Source organism: Pollicipes pollicipes, unplaced genomic scaffold (assembly GCF_011947565.3).
Source record: "Pollicipes pollicipes isolate AB1234 unplaced genomic scaffold, Ppol_2.1 Scaffold_7231;HRSCAF=8579_pilon_pilon_pilon, whole genome shotgun sequence".
NCBI classification, from domain to species: Eukaryota; Metazoa; Arthropoda; class Thecostraca; order Pollicipedomorpha; family Pollicipedidae; genus Pollicipes; species Pollicipes pollicipes.
In genome coordinates this window covers 5364793-5375677 of record NW_023597034.1, presented here as the reverse complement: position 1 = coordinate 5375677, position 10885 = coordinate 5364793, and positions in this window count along the sequence as shown.

Sequence of the window (10885 nt, the reverse complement as noted above, 5' to 3'; positions counted from 1 at the left end):
ATGGTCAGCTTGGGACACCACAACTTTCATTTCGCGGCACCATAACCTTTATTTAAAGAGCCCCTCCATCTTAGTGGGCAATTCAATTTCCCAAAGCTTTGGTTGTAAACAGGGTTCAAAATCCATGGAATCACAATATCCATGCCTTTCACCCTTGAAAAATTATCGATCTACCTGTTCCACGAGAGAGCACCAAAAAACTTAATTACCGAGCATCCTAGCTTAAATTTTCCAGAGACACACTTCCTGAGGCACCACAAAGCAGGGGCAGGGGCATTTCGGGGCGACATGACCTTTATTTTCAAGAAGCACGCGATTTCAGAGAGTATAAGGAAAGCCCTAACCCTTTATTTTGAAAGAGCCGTACTTCCAGGGTCGTAACTATGTTGAGGTTTCCGTCCTGATAAAATTTTAGGCAAGGCAAGGGAGCACAAAAACCATCCTTGCTGGGCGACATCATTGTGATTGCCAAGCGGTACTTATCAAAGCGGGCTACTTACAAAGCCCAAAACCATAATTTTAAAAGGGCGCCAAAGTCCAGCGACATGCAGTCGGTGTGCCTTTCACTTTGGAAAAATTCTGAATCGACTGATCGGGGAAGGGCACCCTGTTCAGTAGGGCGCGTCATCAGTAACAAAACCAAGTGAGACAAAGAATTCTTTAGCGCAGGAGTCCAAAAGTACACGGCATAGCAAAAGTTCTTCCCAAAAACTTAAATTCGTGAGGGCGCGGTCGATCGAAATATCGCCGTAACCAGTGTTCGGCGTTGCAGTCACCCCATGCTGGGCGGCGCCCGCCGCCGCAGGTAACACGAAGTCGTGGGCGGAGCGACACAAATACCTTTGCGTATAGAAATGACGCTACCGAGAGTTCCTTAAGCCGTCGTACGATAATGTCCCGGTCTAAGGTCTAATATGCGGATCAGGCATTGCCCGATTGATTGGCATTTGGCGGAAACTTTATGTGCTGTTGAGTATGAACTCTTTGTACGAGCATGCTGGTTAGTATTGCTTTAGACTTTCACTTCCCTAGGGCAACTCACGTGATGCAAACAAAAAAATGCATAGCATATGACTCAAAATATATTGTCTGATGTACGACTTAATACATGCACATCTTGCTCTTTGCCGAGCCTGTGTATTCGATGCACAGGCCCAAACAGCAACTGCTCACAGACAGGAAACCCAAAACGCGCGTAGGCAGAGATGCACGGTAGCAGAAATACCGTCGCAGCTGGGCTCCACATATTGCCGAGCTCCAGCTCCAGCCGCAGACGTCCTCGAAGTGCGGCGCTGTGTCACTCCTAGTGTGAACCAGATAGGCAAGATGGTCATCGGTGCCTGCACTTTGTCCCGCAGCTCGCAGTCGCTGAGGTCTCGCAGTGGAGGCTGTGTGACTGGTCCGTGCCAGGGAATCAGTTCGGTGTACCTCACGGCCTCGAAGTTTACCGCTGAGATGGCGAAAACCCTGGCCTAAAGAAGACCCTCGGTTTGTTGCTCACGAGCGGCGCGACGATCGGAGCACCTGTTCGCGGACCATGCGGTTCTCATACCACACACACCATGCCCAGCAGCAGCCGTCCGGACGGACCCAGTACCTTTATGCTGGAGGACAAGCGTTGCCGCAACAGGTCGCGGAGCACCGCGATGCTCCGGAACAAGCTGCGTAAGCCAATGTCGCAAGCCGTGTTTTGCCGTATGGCGGACCATACCGGCACACAGTGGCCGACCGCACACTGGACGAGGTCCCTGAGAGCGCTGCTGGAGGTCTCGGTAGAAATGTGAACCAGGAGCAGGCGAGCGGCCAGTGTCAACCACCTGGAAACAAAAGTGAACTGAGCATTAGCATGCGATCATGCATTAGATCATGCATAGCACGAACTGAGCATTAGATCATGCAAAATTAATGTGTCCCATTAGTGTATGTAACTCTTCCAGAGTCCTTAAATGTGACAGAATACGTTATAAAAAAACATGTTAGTAAGCATGAATCAACCAGCAAATGATGCGACATAACACAGCGCAAGGTATGATAATAAGTAAATAATCAACAGTGAGTATACGAAATATCAAATGATTCTTGATGAACTTTAAACACCGATTGCTATAACTTAAAGGATAACGCGTTTTCATATTCACCTGGCATGGTTCGATAGTCCGATTCGCCGCTGGGCCGCCACATTTCAGACAGAGCCGTTTTGGACGCCGGAGGCCAAAAGGTACAGCAGCTGCTGGTTGGTGCTTCAGCTGCTGAATCAGGTCGACCGGCAGGTTTGGCACGGGCCCCGACCTAGGCTTGAATGGCACAACGCCCCTCTCTCAGACCTCTCCAGCACAGGCCTTGCCGATGGGGTCCTAGAAAAAAGCTCGTTGCCGTGCAGAAAGCAGCGGCCGTTGCCGCTGTGCAGCTGAACAAGTGCAGGGCACGGCCGAACTCAGACGTAAAATAAGTCACGTGGCGGCTGCCTGGCTCAGTGATGACAACCACGTGCTTTTCGCCGGCATTCATCTGGCTCCGTGTGGCTCATGTAGTTCCAGCCTTCACGGCCGTCGGAGTAGAGGATGGTCAAACCTGACTCATGGATTGCTCAAAATTTTAACGAGCCGTCTCTCTTCTCCCTCTGTCTCTTGCGCAGCAGATCTTCTTAAGATCCACGATATTTGATTTCAAGTAGCCAGTCCGCCTCTGCCGTCTTGTGAAGGGCGTTGATGATAGCAGCAGCGGCCTGGTTCGAGCCACCGTAGCTGTCAACCGCCAGAGTGGTGTAATGAAATCAATAACGCTATATCTACATTGGCAGCGGTTCTCAACCGGAACGAACAATCGGTGTCGTCGCCACCTTCTACCATGTACGGAACCGTGTAAGAATCTCGGCTGACTCACCAGCGCTAAGACCACTTGGTCCCGGAGCAGGCTCGGGTCAGCACAGCAGCCAGCGCTGGCTCAGCAGGCGGCGCCGGCTCAGCAGCTGGCGGGGAAGGCGACTCAGGTTCAGCAGCAGACACCGCCTCACTGTCGGCCGAGCCACGACACCCCTTGAAGTTGTCTGGCCATCCTCCGCACCTCGCGGGCCTCCCTAGTCACAATCGTATCCCGGTCATATGACCCCAGGGTGAGCTTCGGTGCCTGCACTGGTCCTTTATGGCAACCTCCTCCTGATACACTGCGCAGGCAACTGGGCATGGAAAGCTGCACTGAAGCTTGCACTTGCATTCCGCGACATCAAGAAGCTTGTTGAACTTCGCGATGGCGGCGTTGCTGTGACACTCCCTTTCTTCCTTTGATTTATTGCTGATAGCTCTGTTGGGATGCTATCAATTCCCCTCGATCAAATTTGTCACTCGTTTTGGATCATGAACAGGGATCGCTTCGTTGATCCACAGTTCCCTGGTTTCTACCGTCGCGGTCTTGAAGATGGTATTAGTGAGATTCCTTTTCGATTCGCCCAGCCACCTCACGTAGCTCCAGGCTTCCCGTAGTCCGCAGTTGGTGGTGGGACAGCGGAGCCGGGTGGCCTATCACAAAATGTTTTCCGCGCGACCGTTTAGCCTTCGGCATGCTTATGCAAGTGATTGTTCGAAAGAAACGTTTCAGCACCGGCACAGCTAAACTTATAAACCCATATCTCCCCCGCAAAAAGGACACAAATTGCAAATCAACATCACAATGATGTGCTAGCAACAACAAACTTGAACCTAACCCGGTCTGCTACAGCATTCTCATAACTGCGCAGCTTTGGGTTTTACCAAAAATTAGTTTTTTGTTACTAAAAAGTCAGCTTAAAAGCTGTTTGGCAATGCTTTGCTGGTGCTCTTCATGATATCTACTTCATACTTAATCCACCAAGTACCAGTAGTGTGGAAAGTGGCAGCTTTAAGGCGTATTGGATGATGACCCCAGTGCGTAAAATAGGTGGCGCTAGTATCGAATATGTTTTTTTGGCCTCTGAAAGAAAAACTACTCGCGACCGACGAATACCAATTTTGGTGAGGTACGACAGACATGAATGTTTATCATAAATCCGCGTGCCAAGGAAACAAATTTGTCTCAGCTGATTCCAAGAGATTCACCCCTTCGATGACACACCCTACTGTTCAGGGAAACAGGCACCAACAGCCTCCGTTGTCATTGGAGCTTTACGCTGAGTCATCACAATACCCGGGCCTCTCCGTTAAAAAAATCCTGCATCGGCCCATTCGGCCAAGCGACACCTTTCTTTCGGGCCAGCACTGCGTTTATCTCCTTGAGACACCAAATGCAAGTGGGCGATTGAAAAAAACAATCGAATGTGGTCCAAAACATCTCTTTCAACGGACACCGAAATACAAGGGCACCACGATTGCCCTGCCTTACACTGTTGAAATCCTGGTTCGGCTCCTGCGGTGAATAGGCAGCAAGAACCTTAAATGGGGCAACATAACGTTTACTTTTGTGAGGTCCCAATTTAATTTGGAACACCACAATCAGCCCAAACAGTTATCTTAAAGCGTTGCAAGATTCCAGGGGCACTTAAAATAATCCCTAAAGCTTTGTTTTCACCGGGAACCGAATTCAATCCCCCCACCTCCCTTTTAGGCTCCAATGGTCCCATGGGTTCCAAAGGTTCTTTTTTATCCCTTGGGGCCGAAGATTAAGAGTCCGAATAAAAGGTTCGAAGGGTAGGCCAGAGATCGTATGGAGGGATCATAGCCCGGAGAACTGGGCCCTAAAATGCAAGAGTAGCTCCAGCACTGATCGGAGATCGGTGCGACTGTGTCTCTGTTCGAAGCACCTGACTGAGAACAGCCATATCGAACAGTCCGTGCCGTGCTATTCTGGGGCCTAGGAGTTATTTCCCGAGCAAGTACCAGCCAGGGACGCCAGAACCGGACGAGGGATCCTCTGCACCATTTCAACCAGGGACCGATAAGACAAATTATTGTCTCGATACCAATAATTGGACTCCCTGTGCCAGTAAAGAGTCTGTTTGGATCAGCGAGGGCCCCTGCACCGATCCGTTGCTGGATGTCTCAGTTAGAGGGCCAGCCGCATCGAGGAGGGGACCGTTTGTGATGCATCCTTATGACGGTCTCCGTACGGTCCTGGGGGCTATCACTAGACTAAAACCCGCTGGGAACCCCAGATGGGACGTAATGCCCTTCAGCTGCTGACCAGAACGGTTTACCAATGCAGTTTAGTTGGCTGACCAGTTTGATTCTCTGAGCGGGTTCAGCAGTTACAGCATTACGAGGCAAGAGAGATTACGCCATTTGTGCCTTCCCATTGCGCCTCCCCGTAATCCGTCCCGATTACCAATCTAAAAAATTCACTAGTGAAACATCCGGCAAGGGGACACCTTTTACACGCATACCTATTCACTTCGTAAAGCGTTGGAAAGTACTGATTTCGATACGTGGTCATTTTCACCCGTCTTTTGACCGCTGCCAGGTGTTGCTGCAAGGTTCCGTATGCTACAATGATGTAACTACAACATTTGTGTTCCGACGTCTCACAGAGAATCTTACGGAGGGGCTACCAAGGAATACTCAATACCACAATACTCTTCTCGCGCGCCGAGCGCTTACACAAAACACTGCAATTCTAACATCTACACACAAAACAGTAAAACTCAACATTCTGGATGTGCTACTCATTCATGATCACAAGCGATTTCTGAGCGATAAGCAAATAAATGAATCAAGCTACTGAATTATCTCTCCGGAGCAGGATCACAAACAAATCGATTAGACAAGGAACAAGACACTGATGAATGGTGCGGGTACTGGGTGATTGGCATGCAGCTTTCCGATTTGCTGTGTCGATTGTGTTATTCGCAGCGTGTGGTGCTAATGATATATTTTGCACGGCTAAAAAATTGTTGGTTGCTGCAAAGTTAAAAAGACAATGAGTGCTTTCCAGTGGAAATTGTATTGCTGGTTTGCATGCTCATGTTTTATGCTCTGATTTGAAGCGTTTAAGATGCCGAAATGAAATGAAGAACCAGATATATAGAAGAGTCTGTCAGCAGCCATATACCGCGTAAGTTTTGTGAGCTTCGTGTGTCCGTGGTCATAAAAGTATATATATATATATATATATATATATATATATATATATATATATATATGCATCATTTGTAAATGTTTTGTGCGATTCGGACAAAAGCACTGGCCAGAACTAACGCGGCACCATATCGGAGTGATCGGGAGCAGTAAACTTCACGGTAACTACATCTCCACACATGTACACCGCGAAAATGCTAGAAAACTGAAGAAGGCCTCTTACTTTGTAAGCTCCATAGAGCACAGGGTTCTAGCCACCAAAAATCCTCGTGTTCTGGTCATTGAGTTTTAATATTCATATGTATGCCGTTTGTATACGGGAACCTAGCTTACTGCGCACAGCCCTAGAAAACTAGGCGTGCTTCGTACATAAATACATGGAGCTCGTTCATCTTCGTCGGGTCATGGTGGATCCTGTCACTTTATGGTAAGTACTTCGAAGAAAGCATGGCAACGTACACTTAAGTTCGCTGCTAAATAGCATCAAAATCAAGCATAAGCTTGATTCTTAGCTTATATACGGATAGCGGGATAGTTGATGAGCTGATGGCTGCGGACTGTTGCAGAGTTTTTACTTTGTTGCGAGGGAATACAGAATACCCTATCCTTCAAAATGTATTAAAACGCAACATACAAGTATAATAATCGTCACAAATTCAATATACAAGGGAAATAAGATGCACGACGTTGGCGGCGTGTAAAATTATGTTGGACAGTGACAAGAACGAATATATCGGCGTAGTCGGCATACGTGCACATTCAGCCATCGGTCGGTAGGAAGTAGAGCCCCAATAAAAATGATTAAGATTTAGGTCCCGACAACGGCGTAGGCTTTCCTATAATATGGAAAAACCCGAGACTAATAATGACAGCACCTGGGCAATCGAAACTGCCTTGGCAGGCCAACAAAGAGACTCCAGTGAACAGTAAATGGTCCTCATAACAAACGAGAAGAACCTTACACCAATATGATGGGACCTCTGAACGATCGAGAGCACCCCGGCACGCCAGCATATAGAGTCCGGCCGGAGTACAGGATCTCCTGAACAAAGGGCAATAACCGGAGATCAGTGTACATGAATTGACGCTCCTGTGTGATCAAGAGTGCCGGGGCAAGTAAACAGTGAGAGCTCTGACAAGTGAAGTGATGTGAAGGGTCCTCAGAAAATAAGCCCAAAAAGGGAAAGAGCCATAGCTCAATGAAGAGGGTCCCTGAGCACAGAGTGCCTCGGAACGTTACCTTATATGGGCCCCGCAACAGCAAGGGGTCCTCCAAGCAAGTGGAAAAAACCCGATACCAAAATGAAGGGCCTCTGAGCAACCGAGCAAACCCCAGCATTTGGGGCCCAGGCAGCAGCGTCGTGGCGGGAGAGCCCGCTTACCCCGCGGGCGCAGCGGTCCCTGCTGAGCCGGCGCCGCCCGCCATTTCTCCGGTCGCGCCGCCGCCCGGCGCGTCTGCGCCCAGTCCGTCGGTGAGCCCCGGGGCACGGCCGCGCCCAGGCCGGACACGGCCGCCAGACGTCCAGCCAATTTATAGTAACCATGCTTGACTGTACGCATCGCGTGATCATGGGTGGAATGCCAGATTGACAGTGTCATCTGCTAACAAAAGAGGGAAGTGGAGGCAATATAAAGATGCTTCTGTAGTGTTACCTAGCGGCAGGAATCCAAACTAGCCTGGCTGCCATGGATTCTTGACGTTTTGAATACCGGACTTTACGACTTTGGACTTGGCGACTCTGGACGTTGCGTCCAGACCTTATAAACCTGGACCTTATGAACGCCCCCAATGGGCACGGAATTGGACGTTTTCTGGACTTAATGAACGCAGGATGCTGCGATCCTGGACGATACGAACACTAAACGCTGCGATCCTGGACGTTTTGATTGCTCCCATCCGTCGTGGCAGGCTTCGGCAAGCGATTCACTACCCTATATGACGGTCTTCGCAGCATATCGTGTTTTTTATCGTGCAGATGTTAATAATCTGCCGTAAAAGGCAATGATCGCTACATTGCGTAGGTCAAACAGTCTACCAAAGCTTTTCTTACGACCAGCTCCAAGACAAAAATCCCCGAACAAGCCGTTCACTAACCGGCCACCCGACACAGCACCTGCCACGAGAATCGCCGGCCTGTGTCAGCTTTAGCGCATTTCCAGACATTCTTTACGTCTGGCTGCCAGATGCGGCCACGCATTGCTGTCGTCACAAAACCATTCCATGACGCCATCAAACGATGACGTAGTGGGGTGCATTTTTACAAACGTCCACATTTGGCTACTTAGGGTCGTTTTTAAAAAAAACTTACTTGAAAAACCTTGAAAACTTGCCAATAGTTACAAGTAAGCTTCTCCCATCATTCCTGACGCTTATCTCAATATCTTCATATGGGAAACGTTCCCTTTCAGTAAGTTGCATTTTTGATGAATTTTCAGTCACGAACATTGCTCACAGAGTTAAAATTTAAAATTTAACAAAGAAATCAAAATATCAACTTTTTCCTCTGAGAGCAAGGTCTGTGACCGATAACTCATGAAAAAATGCAACTTACTTAACACCCCCCTGGGATGGAGGGTCAATTTGACGTCCCCGAAGGTTTTCCAGAATGGTTTCCGAACGCCGCGGGGTAGCCGCATCACATTTTTCATAGCAGTAGACAAGTGAATGGTGAAATACTTAGCATAAAACAATTTGGATGTACGTTGAAAGGTCGCTGACCTACGGCAGGTCAGGCCATGGATTCAGCGAAAACATTTTCCAGGGAATCGTTCAATCTGATGTAGCAGCGGAGTGTTAGACGAAGCCATACACCTCGGAGATAGTTTCCTAGGCGACACAACAATTGGATAAACTTTCCATTGACCGAGGGTCTGATATGAAGGTCAAACCACGGTCAAAACCAGCCTGCTATGGTACTCAAGACATTGCTGTATGGGTAGTTTTTGGTGTAATTCCGAATTTATTGATAACATGACCCGCATATGCATCTTCTATGCGCTCCTCAAAGCTCAGAATAAGTCATTTAACTAAAATGACCAAGGACAACATTTTTTAGGAACATGCTCCCTACCGTAACCTTTGTCGCCTATTCAAACGCAAAACTCAAAACGGTCTTGTATTGTTTTTGTTAATATGACCTCCGAAACGTAAAAAAACAAAGTCACTAACCCTAAATAAGCATGAGACATTTGGCTTAAAACAGGTCTCTAGGTTCTGGGTCACTTTGAAGATTAACCTGAGGTTCAATCTTGTTTGACCTGAAAGTCAAAGGAAAAGGGTCCAAAGGACGACGGTCGAAGGTTGATGTACCTAGCTTTCTTAGTTTTGGGGGGTCTCAGAGGGGGGTGGGGGGTCAAACTGACCCCGCCCTAACTGGGCGAAGAGTATCCAACCGGCCACCCAGGCGTGTGATTACGAATATCTTCTACGTAATTAATGTAAGGATGTCATCTTAATTACCCTTTAGTACTTGCCTTACCTTACATTGCGCAAGCACCGTACCACCCTCGAGTAATGCAGCCATTTCTTTGATCATCATTCACAGCCATTGGTAACTAATAACTAATTTTGTGAACGTACAAAAAGTGGGCGCTAGCCAAAACAGATAGTTTTGATTTAGAAGAGCATTACATGTAGCCGAATTAAAGCAGTGACACATTTATGCATGTCATATGCTGGTGACAATGTGATCTTATGGTGTTTTGAAGCTTGACACCCAGAGTGTAAATTTTACCGCAGTTTGCTGTCACAGCTGCAATATTTAGTTCTTTACCTGCATAGATGAATAAAGAATAGACATAAGTGAGTGATGATATTTTATCAATTCCAACACGTTCATTGATTAAACAAGAATTTTAGCCGTTTACTATTTCCATGTCATCAGCCGGCCACTTGTACGCATCTGGTTCTGATAAAAGCTCATCACACAATGGTCCAACCACAGCTGCAGTTCACACTTCTGATGCTAAATAAGATCTCGCCATTGGCATCCAATTATATAACTCAAAACAAATCAGATGATACACCATAGCACTTGCTCAGATCTTGATAATATCGGGTGATATCTTTTCAAATTTCTGTACTGATTGGCTTCCAGCATGCTTCGATTTTTCGATCACGGACGGTAAGGTATTTCTTGTTCCTAACAAGGGCATATTTTACGCATTTGCGTCTTTTTATAATAAAGGAAACGCGTGTCGTTATTTTTCCCGTCACTGTTACGTGATGTGATGTCAGATCAAATTGTTTCACTTAGCGCTTGCTCAGATGACGTTCATGTCGGACCGTACTCGTTCAAGATTTCTGTATTGATGGCTTTCCAGTATCCTTGGAGTCTTCGTTCACGGAACGCAGGGTCTTTCGTTCTCATAACAAGGACAAATTTTATACACTTGCGTCTTTCCTATAGTAAAGAGAACATGGGTCGTTATTTTTCTCGTCGCTGCTATCTCATGTGATGTTATTTACCGCCGCTGAAGTAAGGTGAAGACAAACCAAGAAACTTGGCATCAAAAGTAACAGCCTATGATTAGCAAGCTTATGACAGCGTGCTGTCGCGTGCGTTTTTCCTTGTCTGGGATGTACCATTAGTTGTAACATGTGTCTACTGGTTGTTTCTGTTCCACGAATGGGTAAAATTCTTTTCCCAAAAGAGCTTTGTTCGCAACCGTATAGCGTATACAGCCATCGATACCATGGTTGAGAAAATAATCTTATTGAATTATCATTGTTCGGAGCCTTAAACGGCTTTCCATTGCTGCTAACATCAGTTGCTTGGTGAAAACACCTGCAGGTGTTTCTTTTTCACAAACGGAACAGACTAACTCCCCTTAAAAAGAACATC